Here is a 19,688-nt window from a genome sequence, read left to right as displayed (position 1 = left end):
CCGGAGTCGGACACGAGATGTTAACAAACTTTGAAAAATTTTTCCAGACACTGCCCAGTCTGAGTACTAGTCGCTTCAAAAATCATATCTTGAGTTCCACAACTCGAAAATCAGTTTTGTGATTTTTCCCTGAAACTAGACTCAAGTCCCCACCTATGTATTTTTTTCTAGAATTTTTGGTTGGGCCAATTAGTACAGTTTATTAGTCAAATTCTCCCATGTTACAGGGGTCGACTACACTGACCTTTTCCCATTACGACTTGGATATCTCTCTGCACAGAGCTTCAATACTGATGTCGTTTGTTTCTATGGAAACTAGACTCAGAGAGGAATCTGTACATATATGGTACGACCCCTAATTATCTCTGGTTAATTTATATTGAATTTCCAAAATCGGAGCAGGGAATCCAGAAACCGTTCTGGCCCTGTCCCACAAAAATCTGATTATCTCTTAATATACTGCTCATATGATCTTTTCGTTACTTCCTCATGAAAACAGACTCATCGAGCTTCGATTACATAATTTATTCATCAGTTAATTCCACTCCTACTATTTTTAGTGATTTTTCAATCTCATGACACTGCTGCTGCCAGCATCTGTTACGAAAGTAACTAGGTCCATTTCATGCCTACCCTTGATCCAACTCAATCGAACATTCGTGCCATCTTCGCATGGCTTAAAGTTTACATGCCAAAGTTCAAACACAACGTAATAGCTTATACATGCCAAAATGTTCTTCTAAGCCAACTAAGAAGAAAGTACCAAAACTTGCTATCCGGTGTGATGACTTCGATGACGGCCTAACCCCGCAAGAATAGATGAGTCCAAGCAACCTATAATGGGTGACAAGGAAACACCGAGTGAGTTTATAACTCAGTAAGTCATAAGCTATGCACTACCATCCATCAATAACATTATCACAAGAGAAAACAAAATGGAACGAGGCTAATTACTCCATCCATTCCGAACCATACCATAGTTCCTCCAACCTATCGATTCAATTTCATATCAATTCATGCATTCACGTTCCATATACTCATCAATAGGACATTGATGCATTTTCATAAATCAATTTATTTTCGTTACAATCAAACGACTAAACGGCCTTTCACCCATCCTACGATAAATTTTATGTACGTGACTTCAAGTATATTTGTCACATAGGTTCAAACTTACCGAGCTCAACACCAAGTATAAGCATAGCACCTATTAGCCATGTACTCAAGACACTTACCCGATCCGCTGTCCGCGATCGACTCAATAGTGTCGCACACATAGTGTCCATAATGATTCACGAATGTATATTGAGTCCGCACACTCAGTGCTATATAATCAACTAGCACACTTAGTGCTACGTAATCAAATCGCACACTTAGTGCTACATAGTCAAACTCGCACACTTAGTGCCGCATGGTCAATTCGCACACTTAGTGCATCATATTCATTTCGCACACTTAGTGCAACATAGTCAAATCGCACACTTAGTGCTGTACAATTTAATCCCGCGCACTTAGCGCCAATCTCATGGTCGTAAATGGTTATACCCGCACGTTTAGTGCCGAGATCAACAACTCAGTACATCTTACCTCTTTTCTTTCCATTCAACAATTTCATTATCACATCCGTACATGCATATATATATGTATATTTATTCATTCCATTCAGCATCAATACATAAACATTACGACCATTTGAAATAACGCCAACTACATGCTTAATGACTTACCTTGTGTTGGGTAAGACGGTTCCAACTCGGCTACTCGATGACCTTTTCTTTGCCTTTGCTCGATTCACCTCCTTTAACTCCTTGAGCTAAATCAAACAAATTTGACTCATTAAAGTCTCATTTTGCTAGCTTATGGCCGAATATGACAAGGAGTTTGATGGGTCATATGGCCACCTTTTAGCTCAAATACACAATGGTCATATGCATTTTTAATCACATCAAATGATTCAATACAATTCACTCGAACATCAAAAGAGAACCTCAAGGTACTTAGTCCATATACACATTAGACATTAGAGTCACATATGTACGAATTCACGAATCGAATTCGACATATTGGCTAATTTTCCCTTTAGCCGAACCTTCTAAGTCAAGATAAAGCCATCAACATGCTTACCTTTGGCCGAACATACACATCAACTTAGGTGCTCATTTATGTGGCCGAACACACACATGTCTATGTTAAGGCCGATTGCAACACTCAATACATTCTACAAGTATGGACACTTGCATTGACTAAACACCATTTCTATTATTTTTACTCCAAAGCCGAATGCCTCTCAAGCCCTAAGCTCATGATCCTTTCATCATTAAGCAAGTGTTATAGCACAACTAACATCCATTTTCAATTTGAACACCAACATAAAAATATTAAACATGAAAATCCATAGCCGAAACCTATACATGACATTACTCATTCCACCCATCGAAACAATATTTGTTCAAGACATCAAGCATTTTTATTTGGGTATTACATATATGAGCATTTAGAATTTATATTTTTAGCAAGATCAATTTCTTTCCTCAACACATTCTTCATCAAAACTTTAAGGAAGTAATCAAATTTCCTTCTTTAATAGCCATAGCCGAATGCTCCATCCATCCATCAAAGTTAAAAATTTTGCATGGTCTAAGTAAGAACCATGATAATTAACCTAAAACAAGCTAAAATTTCACAACTTTAACACGATATACTAACCTTATTAAGCATTCAAATGGCCGAAAGTTCTTTGCCCCTATTCCTTCCTTCAATTCGGCCAAGAAGACAAGGATGAAGCCTTTTTTTTTCATTTGCTTTCTTTCTTACTTTCACGGCAATGGGGAGGGGAAGAAACAATTACACACATCCTTTCCTTTTTCCATTTCTTTATTCCCCATACTTCTTATTATATTTTATCCTACATACCTCACTAGGCCAACATGTTCCCAACATGTTTCCACCCATAGCATGGCCGACCACTACATATTAGGGAGGGGGAATTTGACATGCAAGTCCCCTTTTTCTTCCACATGCACTAATAGGTCCTCATGCATTGACCTATCACATTTTAAAATTTTCTCATATAAGTCCTATTGACTAAATTCACATGCAATCGACTAAATCGAAGCTTGAAATTTTCACACATTCCTGATTACATATTCTAGACAATAAACATCACATTCAAACCTTTCGGTGACTCGGTTTAGCGGTCCCGAAACCACTTCCCGACTAGGGTCAATTTTGGGCTGTTACAACCACAAGCTCTTTTGTGTCGTTTCTCCACCCCAATTAATTATAAACTCTTTCTGCCGACCTCCAGGTTGTCGAAAAAAAAAACCCACAACTTCTGCTCATGCTGAGACTTGAACCTAGCACCTCTCCTTACTCCTAAGGCCATCATGCCACTGAGTCAAGCTAATCCTTCTGTTGAATTCCCACCTAACATATTTATAAATCCTAAACACTAGCTTCCCTACAAATCTTATGCGCAATAAAAAAATTTTGCCAAGGCCAAGACTTGAATCGTGGACCTCCTGATTATTACCCACACCAAGTAACGCCCCCTTACCTGAGTCTGTCACCGGAGTCGAGCATGAGACATTACTAAACTTATTTTAGCATTTAAACAAGTTTAACAATTCTCGTAGTAAACTGTCCGTTTGCATCATAGTTGCTAAAAAAATCATATCTCGAGTTACGAAATTCAAAATCAAATTCTGTAAATTTTCCCTGAAAATATACTCATATATCTACTTACTAAATTTTTTCTAGAATTTTTCATAGGTCCAATTAGTACATTTTATTAGTTAAGATTTCCCCTGTTTCAGTGTTTGACTGCTCTGACCTCTGTTCACTACAAATTAATTTTCTCCATGGAAAGAATTCAAATAATCATGCCATTTATTTTATTTAAAATTAGACTAAATAAGGAATCTATACATATAAAGTATAACTCCTAATTATTTTTTTACAATATTTAGTGAATTTCTAAAGTCAGAACAGGGGATTCAGAAATCACTCTGACCCTGTCACACCAAAATTTAAATATCTCGTAAAATACAACTCCTTTATTTACTTTGTTTCTTTTATATGAATATAGACTCAATAAGATTTAATTATATATCTTATTCACTATCTAAATCCATTTCTACTATTTTTAGTGATTTTCCAAATTCACGTCATTACTGCTGTCCGATACTGTTTTAAAGCTAATTTCACCTTTTTCATGATTTCCATGGAATAACTAGCATTTAGGCATACATAACACCAAACATGTCCTTGATTAGCCATTCCAACCGCTAATAATTATCAAGCATGGCTACGATCATACACACAAAATGGCTACGATGCTATACATGACATACTCAAAATGAAACGTCTTGCTATACCAAAATAATCCTTATGATTGTGTGCCCGGACCTCTGACGTACTTTACGATCCCCGAGTTGGCTTGAAAAAACTATAAAAAGAAGGAAAATAAAGGGGGCAAGCATTAAGCTTAGTAAGTTTGCATGCAAATAAATAACAACATTCATAAGAATTGTCTTACTACTTTGCATGATACTACTTAATGCAACTTCATTAATTGTCATAGACATATTTAAACTTCTTCTCTTACTCACTTACTTAAATACTTACTTACTTAATTAAATTTATTAATAAATTTTACTTACCTTTTTCCTTATCAAGCATACATGAACATTATGTACTTACCTTTGCTCTTCTTACATGAACTTGTCTTACCTTTTTAGCATAACTCGTCTTATCTTACCTTACCTTGACATTCTCTTTAAATTTTCCCGTTGAACCACTTTGAATACTAAGGATACACGAGTACCTTACCATTACCATGACTTGTCATGATCTTATGTGCTATCCTTTTGAAACTTACCATTTCCATGTATTGACATGGTCTTACATGGTATCCTTGCCTTATGAACTCACCAATGCCATGCCTTGGCATGGTCTTACATGGGACCTTTTCCTTATAGTAACTTATCAATGCCATGTCTTGACATGGTCTTACATGATTTCCTTGCCTTAGAAACCTTACCAATTGCGATGCCTTGGCATGGTCTTACATGGTATCCTTAAACCCTAATGTCATGACATTTGTATCCTACACATTCCTAAGGTTCAACCGGGACTTTCTGAAATTACTTCTCCGTCAATTCATGCTTGAGTATTCTTTCAATAATTTCATAAAATAAATATACACATGCTGGAAATTAACAAGATTAACATAAAATAATAGAATATTGCATTTATTTATTGCAAACTTACTGCAAAACAAAATACGATCAACTATATGGATTTAGTCCACTATCTTTTTCTTTCCTCGGTCTAACTCCAGATTTCATTCTTCTTAATCTATAATAAAAAATTAGCTTATTTAATACTCACATTTATTAAAACAGTCCTTGACTCGAACTTTGGAAAAATTTCATTTTTGCCCCTAAACTTTTACATATTTACACTTTTTCCCCAATGCTCGGAACTCAAACTTCATCCTATTTTCTTATGTTTTATGACATGCTGGTCATTTTTCTCTTTTATGACAACATAAAAATCTCACTCTAACATGTACTTATGAACATTAGGTATTTTTACCGATTGTCATTTTACTAGTTTTCACATAAAATCACTTAGCAAAAGTTGTTTAACACAATTTCAAGCTTCATATTCTACCATAAAACATCAAAATAAACACATTTCACCTATGGGTATTTTTCCAAAAATAAACCCTAGGTTAAATTATTGCTAGAATAAGCTTAATCAAGTTACCGGGACTCCAAAAACGTAAAGAACATTAAAAACGGGGTTAAAACGGACTTACAATCGAGCTTGGAAGCTTGGAAAACCCTAGCTATGTCTTCCTCATGTGAAATTCGGCCAAGGGGTTGAAGATGGACAAAAATTGGCTTTTAATTTTTTTTTAATTCATTTTAATAACTAAATGACCAAAATGCCCTTAATTAAAAACTATGGTGTTTTATCTTCCTTTAGGTATTTTTGTCCAAACTAGTATAATGGTCTAATTACTATCCAAGGACCTCCACTTTAAAAACCCATTACTCACAAGTACTTAGTACCTTGGTGAACTAGAACACACATTTTACAACTTTTGCAATTTAGTCCTAAATATCAAATTGGACCCTCTATCGAGAAAATTTCTAAACGAAATTTTCACACAATCATGCAATCATGCCATATACCTTAAAATGATAATAAAACAAATTTTTGTACCTCGAATTTGTGGCTTCACAACCACTGTTCCATTTAGGCCCTATTTTTGGATGTTACACGCCATTTGCCATTAGGCCACATGCTTCCTTGTGTCAGATTTTACCAGCCCTTATTAATAAGCATTCCACCTAATGCTCAGGGTTCTTTAGAAAAAAAATGCAAAATTTTGCTAAAGCCCTGGATCGAAACCAGGACTTTTTCCACACTACCAACCCTTCCTAAATAATTTAACAATTAAACTAAACGCACAATTATAAAATATTTAATCACCTTTCTTTTATTCAAGCAGCCTTTTAACCAATCCCAAACTCAAGGCCCATTACTTCTAGGCTCAAAATCAGGGTGTTATATAAAAAGTGCAAAACTTGATTTGTAGAAGCTAGAGGTGGTTAATTGCTATGAAATTTTAAATTGGAAGTCCTTAAATTGCAATTCGACCATTGGTTAATTTGTTGGGCAAAAAATGGACATGAAATAGGTGAAATAGAATATTTTTAAGTTAAGGGCATTTTGGTCATTTAGTAATTAAAACAAATTAAAAGCCAATTTTTATCCATCTTCTACCTCATGGCTGAAACTTGCATGGAGAAGACATATATAGGGTTTTTCAAGCTTCCAATCTCGATTGTAAGTCCGTTCTAGCCCTAGTTTTAATGATTTTTACATTTTTGAAATCCTCGTAACAACATCTATCTATTTCCACCATTATTTTAACCGAGGGATTGTGTTTAAAAATTTACCCATGGATGACATGCATGTGTTTTGATGTTTAATGGTAGAATATGAATTCTCGATGTGTAATAAATGACTTTTATCAAGTGATTTTCGGTAAAATTGTCAAAAAGGACCGTTTTGTAAAAGTTATAAAATTTGTCATAAAAGTGTGATTGAGTGGATATTAGAGGCTACTATAGTTATGAAAATGGATTGGGATAGGCCTAAAGTATAAAGAAATTGAATGAAAATTATTTTACGAGATTGGGGCAAAAGTGCAAATATGTGAAAGTTTATGGGTCAAAATGCAAATTTGTAAATGTATGATTTTTTTGGACCCATATGAATAATGTGACTAATTAGTAAGCTAAATGTGATATTATAGATCAAGGAAAATGAGATTCGGGCATAGATTGGAAATGAATGAGATTATGGACTAAATTGGAATAAATAGCCGTGCTCGCTTTCAAGGTAAGTTCGTATGTCAATTATAATACAATAATATCATTGATTATGCTTGAACTTAAATTGATGTGTTAACATTATGTGGCGAATATTTATATAGTTGGTATGATGATTGAATTATGTGACAAATGCCTAAATGTTATTATGAACAATTGATCGCGTGATTTCGTGATAGGTTTTAAATATTTATAATTACTCGTTCTTGAACTAACTATTATCGTGATGTAGGCAAGTGTACCTATCGAACAGTAGTATAGTTTTAGAAAGACCGGATTGTTGAACCCAAAGGAACTAAAAGTACTAGTAATGACTTCTTTTTATTATCTAGCCTAAGAATAAAGAGGTTTTTGTTTTAACTAACTAATTATCTAAACTAAGAACGCACAGAGAATGGAATTGGGGAATTGCTTTTGGAAAAATCGATTGAATGAAGACAATACCTAAGGAAAAATCCACCTAGACTGTACTTGTTATTCTGGCTCCGAATCGGATGATTTATTCATTTAACTTGTTCTGTAGAGATCCTTAAGTTATGTTATTATCCCTATTCAAGACTAATAGCATCTAATCCCTAGATTGAATAACCGAGACATTTCTCTAATTAACACTCTAGGGTTGCATTAACTCGATCTATGGATCCCCTTATTAGGTTTCATCCTAATTCGACAAAATCTTGCCATCCTATGTCTAGGCGCGCAATCAACTCCACTTAATTATGACAAATGTACTCTTAGACAGGGTCTATTCCTCCTCTGAATAAGAGCTTATCTTGAATCGATATCCTGGGATATCAAAACAAGAATTAAGAATACATAATTAAGAACAAATCAAATATTTATCATACAATTCAGAAAATAATAACAAGATTCGTCTTAGGTTTCATTCCCCTTAGGTATTTAAGGGATTTAGTTCATAACTAAATAAGAAAACATCTCAAAATAATAAAGAATACAAAACATAAAGAAAACCCAAAACTCCTGAAGGGGAATTGAGGAGAGATCTTCAGTCTTAATGATGAATCCGACTTCTGAGATGAATCAATCGGCTTTCTTGGAGTAATTCCTTATCCCCTACTCCATCCTCCCATTTTCTTCCTCCTCTAGGGTGTATTTATAGGCTTTGGAATACCTAAAAGCCCTCAAAACTAGCCTTTTCTAAATTGGACTTAACTTGGGCTCGGCAGGGACACGTCCGTGTGTGATTACTTCAGGCCGTGCTCGAGCTTGTCAAATTGACATGGTCGTGTGGTCTGCCCGTGTGAGGAGGTCCAGGCTATGTTGATTTCGTACTTTGGCCCATTTTCTCTGTTTTTGGCGCGTTTCTCGTTCCTTTCGCTCTCCTATGCTCACCTAAGTGTAAAACATGAAATTAAAGCATTAGGAGCATTGAATTCACCAATTCTAATGGAAAATCATCCACAAAATGCTTTAAACATGGGATAAAAATATGTATAAATTACGATTTATCAAATACCCCCACACGTAAGCATTTGCTTGTCCTCAAGCAAAATTCTCAACTCATAATCAAAATAAATTCTTCTCAACTGATAATTTCTATCGATAATATCTCATAATAATCCGTAGGTAATCATACATTGAGAATTCAACAAAAAGAACATAAAAGTTTCAAACATTCCAAGTTGAGTATTTAATTATGCAAACATAGGTGTCTCTCCTCATTTAAGTAATTGCCTTTGATTCAAAATATCACACAGTTTCACATCCTCACTACAGATTCACTCAAATCACTTGAGGTGTTTAAGGACAATAAATGAAGCACTTAATTGTCAATAATGAAAAGTCATTACCATAGGTTGGCATGAAAATCAAATCTCCACCACTATAATTTAAGATGATACATCAATCAAAAAGGTCTTTAGAGGGTTGTAATGAGGTTTGGTTAGAGGGTGTGGTCACAAGCTGCAAGAAAGGGTTAGAATCAAGATTGAATTGAAAAATTACCTAACTAGAAAAAGAGTTAATCATCACTTGCGTACAACAGAGCTTCTTCTCAGACTAAGGACTTTGACTTCTGAAGCTTACAAACAGAAGATCACTACTAATATGTATACATGTTTTTTCTTTAAGAACACATTAAATTATAAAGTAGAATAAAACATAGTTGTGCAATTATTTCAATTCAAATCTCGACAAAAATGGGGCTTAAATTAATTTAGGGGATTTTAATAATAATGGGTTAAAGGTTAATATTAAGGGTAATACAAGAAATGGCTTGTTAGGCTCAAGGGGGTTTACTAGGGGTTAATAGTGGAGGTAGGCTTTTCATGGCATGAGTGGGTTAATCCTAAGTGCCTTAATCATTTTGACATATCAAATCAAATGGTGTGGTCTCGACATACATAATCAAGCAAGTTCTAGAATAACAGTTCAATACTGACGCACTCAGAGTAATAATAAAAATAAGCATGAAAAGAATTAATAGATGCTCAAAAGGCTCAAAAATCTCAAAAAAATTATGGCTTCTTGATGTTTAACAACTTGTGAATTCCAACTCAAAGTAATACCTAAACTTTGGGGAAACAGCCTAAGATTTTAAATCCTTAAAAATCAACTCATCATGCTTGATTCTCTAATGTCTTAAAGTTTAAACAACCAATGCATAATTGCCTATGTTTTAATTCAAGATATATCAATCAAAATCATAAATCAATTGAAATTTATCCTAAATATGATATGAGAGCTTTTCAATAGAACAAGGCAGTCATTCAGGGATTTTTCTGATAATGAAATAAATACCCCCCACACTTAAGATTGTACATTGTCCTCAATGTACAAAGATAGATATTAGAGTATAAAAATAAGATAGGGAGAGAAGTAAAACTTCCTGTATGATGAATTCCTCAAACTTGAGTTCTAGAGAGTAATCGGTTCGAGGGTGGGGGAGGATAATCCCGCGGTCGTAGAAGTTCATTAGGCCATAAGTCCTGCGCCAAAAGGATATTATCTCTAGTGGTAGCTATGGTCGTGGGCGAGCAGGACATGACAGTCGTGGAGAACCTTTCCCGGTGGAGTTTTAGTTCCTATGTGATGATGAACTTAAGAGCTCTATATAACTGTGATAAAACCAAGAACTTTTTAGAGGATATTAGGAAGAATGATTACTCAAAAAGAAATAACTGAAATTAATAATTAAAAATAAAATTTCTAAAATCTAATAAAAATAAAAAGTAGTTTTAATAAAAATTAAAAACAGAAAATAATAAATAAATGTTTTTAAACATCTTCATCACTGGATGGTTCGCGAGGTGGGACTGGCGATGAGATGTGGATGTGCTGACAAATCTGCTGTAGAGTAGCATCAATGCTGTCAAATCGTTGAAAACACTGCTGCTCGAATCGATTGAGGCGCTCAGAGATGTCAGCATATGAAGCCGCCGTATGCTAAGAGATCATCCTCATGCTAAGCATGCTCGAGATGCCTTATGGAGACATCTGGCCGATGAGGGTGAGGGATGATTCTTGGGCCATGGTGTTGAAGAGCCCAAAGTGTCACGCCAGTCGAGTCACGTAGGGGCCAATGGAGATGACCCCCTTTCGATGCTGCTCCATCTGGTGCTGAATCGCGAGGCTGATGAAATAGGCAAGGTCGATGACGTGCCCGTGCGACATGCACCATAAAAAGTAGGCGTCCTGAGTGTTGATGACGCCAGTGCTCTCTTGCCTCCTTGTAATCGTGTGAGCCAAAATTGCTTGTAGCTACCTCAGGGATGGTGGGAGAACTGATGCCTTGGAGCGGCTAGGATTGTAGAAAGCTACGCCAAGGGCCAAAGTGTGCCAGCACTTTGAAGGAGAGAAATGTATATGGCGAGTGAGAACATCTAAGTCATTCTCTTCCTTGAACTCCTCCGTATATAAACCCAATGTCGTACTGAATTCTGGGACGTTGAGCTAGCGGACTAATCTGCCTAGGCAAAATTGCATCGTGCCGGGATTATCGTAGTTCGTCATTATGGTCTGGAGATAGAACCTTGAGCATAGTTCTATCGTGAGCTCGAGGTATGTTGGTTCGATGATCCCAAATAACAGCTCCCAAGGGTCGGTGGTTAAGAGGGCCCAAATCGTATCAGCCAACTGAATTTGTTCTACGGTGGCCCAGTCAATGCAGCGGCCTGCAATTAAAGGTCGGGATCGAAGTATCTAGAAAATTTCTTCTTGGGGCCCACGGGGAAACTATAGGAAGGGGTGACAAATTTTCGCAGTTGGACCCGTAGAAGATGACGCTCCCTTCCGTTTCTTGGAAGCAAGGACAGCTGCCTTCTTTCCTCGTGAAGACGACATTAAAAGCCTGTAATAAATAGAATAGTAATAGGTAAACAAATTTGAAGAAGTAAAAAGTAATGAATTTGAACTAACTATTTTAGCCAAGACTACTAATATGAAGCAAACTCAACCAAAATAACAATGAGAATGAGAATAGAAATGTAATGAGTATGAGGTTTTCCTAATCTCAATTTAACACAGAATGTATGATAACTAACCTAGGAATGCAAATTAAATGATAGACATTGGCATGGTAATAGCATGAGAAGCAGTATAATAATGTCATGACTAACTTAAGACTTCAAATTAAATGATAGAATAATGAGCAAAATGAAGAATAGTTCAAAAGATATGAAGATTATGTTGATACTAAGCATTAGAAATAAGTAAAATAGAAGTGAAATGAGTAAACAAACGCTAGGGCAGAGAGATTGAGCGTGAAAAATAGAGTGGGAAGCGGCACACGGGCGTGGTAGGGAGGCTGTGTGAAGTTGCAGCGGCTAGGGTTAGGGTTTTTGAATGGGGAAGAAAGTGAAAAGTGTAGGGTATTTATAGATTTTGGGCCACCGACCATGGCACACTCTTGTGTTCCCCAATTTTTGACATTGTGTTTCGCGTTTTTCCTATTTGATTTGTCCCACGCCCATGTACCTCGGGCGTGTGGGTTCACACGGCTGTGTCGCACGACCGTGTCTAGCTTCGTTCACTTTTCCCACGCCCGTGTCAATCTAACAGGTTCGACCACGGGCGTGTCACATGCCCGTGCTAGTTTTTCAGTTTCAACCACGGGTCTTCTACACGGGCGTGTGACACGCCCGTGTTGTTTTGGCAGGCTCGACCACGGCTATGTCGCACGGCCGTGGCATTTTATCGCAGCCCATTTTTGGGGAAATCCTTGCCCTATTTTTACACGGCCATAAGCACGCCCGTGTGATTGGCCGTGTCTCTATGGAAAACCTGTGTTCGAGAGCTTCGTTAGTAAGTTAGATGTTAAAGACTAAATTTTTAAAAAAATTAAGACAGTTAGTGCTCGGGTTGCCACCCGAGAAGCGCTTATTTATAGTCTAAGCTCAACTTACCTCTCTGTTGAATGATCATGGTGGTTCGAGTAGTTTATACTCCTCATTCCTGCTATCAATATTAAAATAAGGTTTTAAATGGGTGTTGTTTACCTTGAAAGTGCCAACTTGGGATGACTCACCTCCACCGTACTGAATGGAAAAATGTTGAGTACCGTAAAAGGGATTTCTTTATTTGGTGTGGTAGTGACAATGTGGGCATCTACGGCATCTAATAAGACTTTATCTCCAATTTTAAGTTGATTTGGAGAGGTATTGAGCTCGTCTTGGTGTAGTTTCGGTTTATCGTGTGTTCTCGGTTTATGTGTTCGCCATTCATCTAGCTCTTCTATTTGCAGCCTTCATGCTTCATGAATAGATCCTTTACTATTGTTTAAGAGTAGCTCATGTACTTCCTTCAGACTTATCTCCTGCAAAGTGGGTTGTATCATGTGGTCAGTTTTAACAGAATGGTTTAGATGATCACATTCAATTTCTGACGTGTTGTCAGAATTGCGAGCTTGAAGGGTGAGTGTTTTGTCTCCTAGGCGAAGCGTGAGCTCACCTGTGCCAACATCAATAATTGTTTTAGCAGTTGCTAAAAAGGGCCTTCCCAGAATTAAAGGAGTGTTGCTATCCTCCTCTATGTCTAAAACAATGAAGTCAACGAGAAATATAAACTTATCGATTTTTACTAGCACATATTCAATAATACCCCTAGGAAATCTTATAGTTTTATCTGCTAGTTGAATGCTCATCCTAGTTTGTTTGGGTTTCCCGAGACCTAGTTGCTTAAACATTTTATAAGGCATGACGTTGATACTAACTACCAATTAAGCAAGGAATTGTAAAACTCCCTGGATCTTTTAGTTTGTTCAGTAGCTTATTTTTCAAAATAGCTGAGCACACTGCGTTTAACTCCACATGCGATGCCTCGTCCAACTTTCGCTTATTTGCTAAAAGCTCTTTTAAGAATTTCATTGCATTTGGCATCTGCGATAGGGCTTCAATAAATGGTAAGTTAATATGTAATTTTTTTAAGAGTTTAAGGAATTTACCAAATTGTTCATCTGGGCGATCTTTCCTTGTCACGTTGGGGTATGGCACACAAGGTTTACATTCGACCTTCACCGTTTTGTTTTTATTGTTATCTACCTCACCTTGACCTTTACTTACCACAGTTTCTTGCCTCGATTCTGGTTCAGGCTCAACAACTCCTTCTTCATCTTGAATATTAATTACGTTTAGCTGTTCCCTTGGGTTGGGTTCAGTATTACTTGGCAAGCTACCTTGTGGTCATTTGGAAATTAGTTTGGAAAGCTGGCCTATCTGAGTTTTGAGCCCTTGGATCGACGCTTGTTGATTTTTAAGTGCTGTCTCGGTGTTCTGGAAATGAGTTTTTGATTTCGAAATAAACTTTGAGAGCATCTTTTCAATGTTCGGCTTCTTTTCCTGTTAGTAGGGTGGTTGTTGGTAGCCTGGAGGTGGTTGTGGTATTTGATTTCCTTGACCGCTCCACAAGAAATTGGGGTGGTTCCTCCAACCTGCATAGTAAGTGTTACTATATGAATTGTTTTGAGGTCGAAGATTATTACCCATGTAGTTTAATTGCTCGTTATCCATGTTGTAGTCATAAGGTTGGTATTTCGAATGGTTTGTTCCACCTCCACTTGCTTCGCACTACATTACTGGCTGAACCTGTGAAGAACTAAGAAAACCATCAATCTTTTTATTTAAGAGTTCTACCTGATTAGAGAGCATGGTGACCAAATCAACGTTATAAACACCAATTGTTTTCATTGGCTTTGTCCTCATGACTTGCCACTGATAGTTATTCAGTGACATCTCCTCTATAAACTCATAGGCATCTTCAGGTGTTTTATTATTGATGGTTCCACCAACAGCTGCGTCAACCATTTGTCGAGTCGAAGGATTCAAGTCATTATGGAACGTTTGAACCTGTAGCCAAAGCGGTAATGTAACAGCCCGATTTAGACCCTAATTGGAACGGAGGTTTCGAGACCACGAATCTGAGTTAGAAAAATATTTAAAAATTATTTTCTATGTTTATTTTATGTGAATTTATATCTGTAAAATTTTCGTGATTTAATTTTATCGTTTGGGTATCCGATTAAATAAAAGGGCTTAATCGCGTAAATTGAAAAATTTGGTAGTGTAACATATAAAGGGGCCGAATTGTTAGTGGCTTTTAAAAGTGAAGGATTTATGTTGTAAATAACCCATAATTATATTAGTGGGACGGTTAAGACTTATATCATGTGATTTTTATATTAAAAAAAGTTATAAAAGTAATTCAATCATTATAAAATATATAATATAAACATAAAATAAAGTTTACATATTTGTCATAGTTATTTTTCATTGCTGAATATAAGTTAAAAGAAAAAAAGAAAGAATAAGCTAGGGTTCGGCCTATTTGGAAGTTCAATCAAGGTTTGTTTTCTTGTCAGTTTTTGATAATTTTTACGTTTTTGAGATCGTTGCTTCGAGTACTACAAAGCCCATGCTTAATTTTTTGATTTTGATGAATATTTTGAGTTGTGCCATTGTTGATAGCTTGTGATTTTTTTTGTTTGATGATGAAAAATGAAAGATATGTTTTAGATTAACATATTTTGTATTGGAGTTTTTGATGATTTTGAGTAATTAGGAGTAAAATTGCAAAAATAATAATTTGAGGGACTAAAATCTGAAATAAATCGAATATATGGACTTGTTTGAGAGTGGGTAAAAATCGGCCCAACATAAGTATAGAGAAATTTGGTGTATTTTGTATTTTGTGCAATAGGGTTTAAATTGTAAAAATTGTAAATGTCAGGGGTAAAATGGTAATTTGGCTATTTATGTGCTTTTAGACTAAATTGAATGAAAATATGTTTGAATGAGCTTAATTTGAATATTTTTAGATCAAGAACTAAAGAAATCAGATTTGGATTGGGGAAAAACGAAAGTTGTCGACTAGCCGCCCGATTTCATTTTGTACCGTCCGAGATAAGTTTATAAGCAAATAGACGTGTTTATTTGGTAATTAAATGTTATTTTTATATGCTGTTATGAAATGTAGAATTTTTAATATGTTACGGCCGAAAATGATTAAATTTGACTACTACATTTTCGAGTTCGATTCGACCGAGTTACGACGTCCGACAGTCTCGTATGAACCTTAAGAATAGTTAGGATACATATGTCATGGCATAGGATTCTGATATATGTGTGCGAGTAAGACCATGGCATCGTTATGTGAGTCCGATATGTGACTAGATGTAAGACCACGTTTAGGATGTTGGCATTGTACGACTTGTGTGATTATCCGAGTGTCCTATCCAATTCCGAATGGTTCATCGGGCAAAAGTAAATTGGATACGAGTGTGTATTACGAGTTAAACGGCCAGGTATGAATTAGTTTGTTGGCTATTAATGATAATATAAGTTTATACTTAATATTTGTTTGTTCATGTGAAGTTTATATTAATAAATTTAAGTGCTGTTGGTATGTGAATTCGGCTTTGTGATTTTAAAAGTTAATCATCAAGAAATGATTCATAATTATATGCAAGTGTGTGATTATATATATAAATGGCCCTGTTGGTGATATACATATATATATAAATATTTATGCGATATTATATTGTAATTTACTAGCTTATGTAAAAAGTATATGCAGGTTTGATTATAATATAATTAGTTGTTTGGAAAGTTGTAAGATAATAAGACAATTTGGCCTTTTGACCATTTGGCCTAGTTAATGTCCATGTGCGAATGTATACATGGGGATTTATATACAAGTTTTAAGTCGAGATTGATTAGTATATAGTTTTTATTTACAATGTATTAGCCTAATTGAGTGGAACACTTTGTTAGGTCAATTATTTTCTTATGACTTGCTAAGCTATAATAGCTTATCGTGTGTATATTTGTTTCTATTTTTTTTTAGATTTTGGAAATCAAGTTATCAGCTCGGGAATCGTCAGCGAGGCTTATCACACTATCTACTATGTTGGGTACCTTTATAAATTAAATGCAAATTATGGCATGTATAGACTAAAGTGTGCTTGACTTGATGAATTTTGGTTTTGTATAAAAGCCATGTAAAAATGGCTAAACCTTTAAGTTGAATTGGGTTATGTTATGTATAGGCTATGTCTATCTTGATTTTATAGTTACGTGTTAGAATATTTAAAATGTTACTATAGGTATTATATGCTTGAAAATGGTTTGCTTATTATGTCTAAATTTGGTCTTACATGTTCTTGGTTAAAAGATTTAATGAGCTTGATTGATGATAAAATTGCCAGTGGGAACTTGGATTGGTATGTGGTGTTAGGTGAATAAATTCGGTTATGAGAATAAAATAATAATATGTATTTAGTGTATTATATAATAATTGGTGATAGAACTGTAAAATGTGGAACGAATAAAAAGTGTTGGATAGATATATATTAGCTTAGTTGGCTGCGCAATATGTACATGTTTATTATTAGTATATTTGGCCATAGTGCAATGTACTAAACATTTAGATGCGATTACTTATTAAATTATAAAATGTAATTATATGATTAGACATAGTTACTAGGAATCTGCTTTTAATGTTAAACCATGGATGACAATAAATGATCAATAATTAAGTTATCCAAATATTGACTACTACTTTGCCATTTAATACGTAACTTTAGGTATATATATATAAGTGTATTTTTAATGCTGTGTGCATAAATTGATTAAATTTGCTAGACCAAATATTTATATTGTAATGATTATAGTAGGTATGAATAATCTATACTGACATCAATTGGACGTTTAAATTTTCCTTATAGGTTTATGTTGTCATGGTCGGTTATAACTACTTATATGTTTAAAAGTATATAAAGAGTGAAACAAACTGCCTTAATGTATTACTTATGAATACTTTAATACTTAAATTGTAATGCCATACAAATAGATAAAACAAAGAAATAATAATGAAATATATATATTAAATTTAGTGCAACCTGTGCATACACGTGACATATGTAATCCTTAAGTTAAATGATTAATATTGATGCCATAGATATGTTCCATGTTTCATGTATGAAATAAATATTTAAATTTGTATGTACATTTTATATTATACATTATTTGTGATGTATTGTGTATTTCAATTTATTTTAAGATTTGATAATGAGTTGAGTTATGAACTTATATGTGATCTGAATTTTGATTTAAAATTTATAAACAACGTTTGTTTGAATAATAGTTTAATTGGTAATACCTCATAACCCTAATCTAGTGATGGATATGGGTTAAAGGTGTTACATTTTATTGGTATCAGAGCTATGGTTTAGTCGGTTCCAGGACTAACGTAGCATGTGTGAGTTTAGCTATACATGTCATAATTATATACTGCGATAGTGTGATAACTTCTGACATTTGAAACGTGTTTTCATAGAGTAAATAGATCCCGACAGAGCTGTAGCTGATGATGTCGAGAGTGTTGCGCCTGCTCCCGCGCAAGGGACAGCGCAGGCTGATTCTCGACCGACTTCGAGTAATCAAGAAAGTGAGGCTAAACAAGCCTTTTATCAAATGATGAATGACTGGTTCACTCAATATATCCGGACTAACCCGACTGTACAACAACCTCGACCCCTGACTAATCAATCTTCGATGCCTGCTATACCTCAAGTAAGTGATCCGTTACGATTGAGTAGACCACTTGTTGATAAAATTAGAAAACATGGGGCTGAAGAGTTTAAAGCCACTGATGAAGATGACGCTGAGCGGGCTGAGTTCTGGCTTGATAATACCATTCGTGTGTTTGATGAGTTGTCTTGTACTCCTGATGAATGTTTGAAATGTGCTATATCCCTACTTCGAGACATAGCATACCACTGGTGGAATACCCTAGTATCAATAGTTTCGAGAGAGTAGGTGACTTGGGAATTCTTTCAGACTGAGTTTCGTAAGAAATATATCAGTCAGAGATTTATTGACCAGAAGCGTAAAGAATTTCTGGAGCTGAAACTGGGTCAGATGACTGTGACAGAATATGAGCGAAAATTTGTGAGACTCAGTCGGTATGCTCGAGAGTGTGTTTCTACTGAGACCATAATGTGTAAAAGATTTGAAAATGGGCTGAATGAAGACATTAAGCTATTTGTTGGCATACTTGAGATAAAAGAATTTGTGGTACTTGTTGAGCGAGCCTGTAAAGCTGAGGAACTCGGGAAAGAGAAAAAGAAAGCTGATTTTGAAGCTAGAGACTTGCGTAAGAGATCATTTAGCAGGTCAGTTCAGTCGACACCAAAGAAGTTTCGAGATTATTTTAGCCGTTCTAAAGCCACTTCAGGTTACTCCAGACCAGATCAGAATAGACCACCGATGAGTTCGAGAGCTACCTCTGTAGCGAGTGTGGGTAATGTCATATCCAATCAGCCCGAGTGTAAACACTGTGGTAAATGACACCCCAACAGTTGCAGGTTGCATGATCGGGTCTGTTTTAAATGTAGATCGACAGATCATTACATTTGAGATTGTCCAATGTTAGTTGAAGAAAATCCAGTACGGAATACGAGATCGGGTAACATTGCAGCCTGAGGTAGACCACCCAGAAATGCTGGTAATACGAGTGGTAGTCAGAGAGGGACTAAAGATAAGGCAATCAGATCTGAGGCTCGCACACCTGCCAGAGCCTATGCTATATGTGCACGAAAGGAGGCTTCATCCCCAGATGTTATTACTGGTACATTTACTCTCTATGATACTAATGTAATTGCATTGATTGATCCTGGTTCTACTCATTCTTATGTGTGTGAGACATTAGTATTCAATAAGACTCTACCTGTTGAGTCTACTGAGTTTGTGATTAGAGTGTCAAACCCCTTGGGCCGGTGTGTTATGGTTGATAAAGTGTGTAAGAATTGTCCTTTAATGGTTCGAG

Source organism: Gossypium hirsutum, chromosome A13, assembly GCF_007990345.1.
Source record: "Gossypium hirsutum isolate 1008001.06 chromosome A13, Gossypium_hirsutum_v2.1, whole genome shotgun sequence".
NCBI classification, from domain to species: Eukaryota; Viridiplantae; Streptophyta; class Magnoliopsida; order Malvales; family Malvaceae; genus Gossypium; species Gossypium hirsutum.
This window is presented reverse-complemented; position numbering follows the sequence as displayed.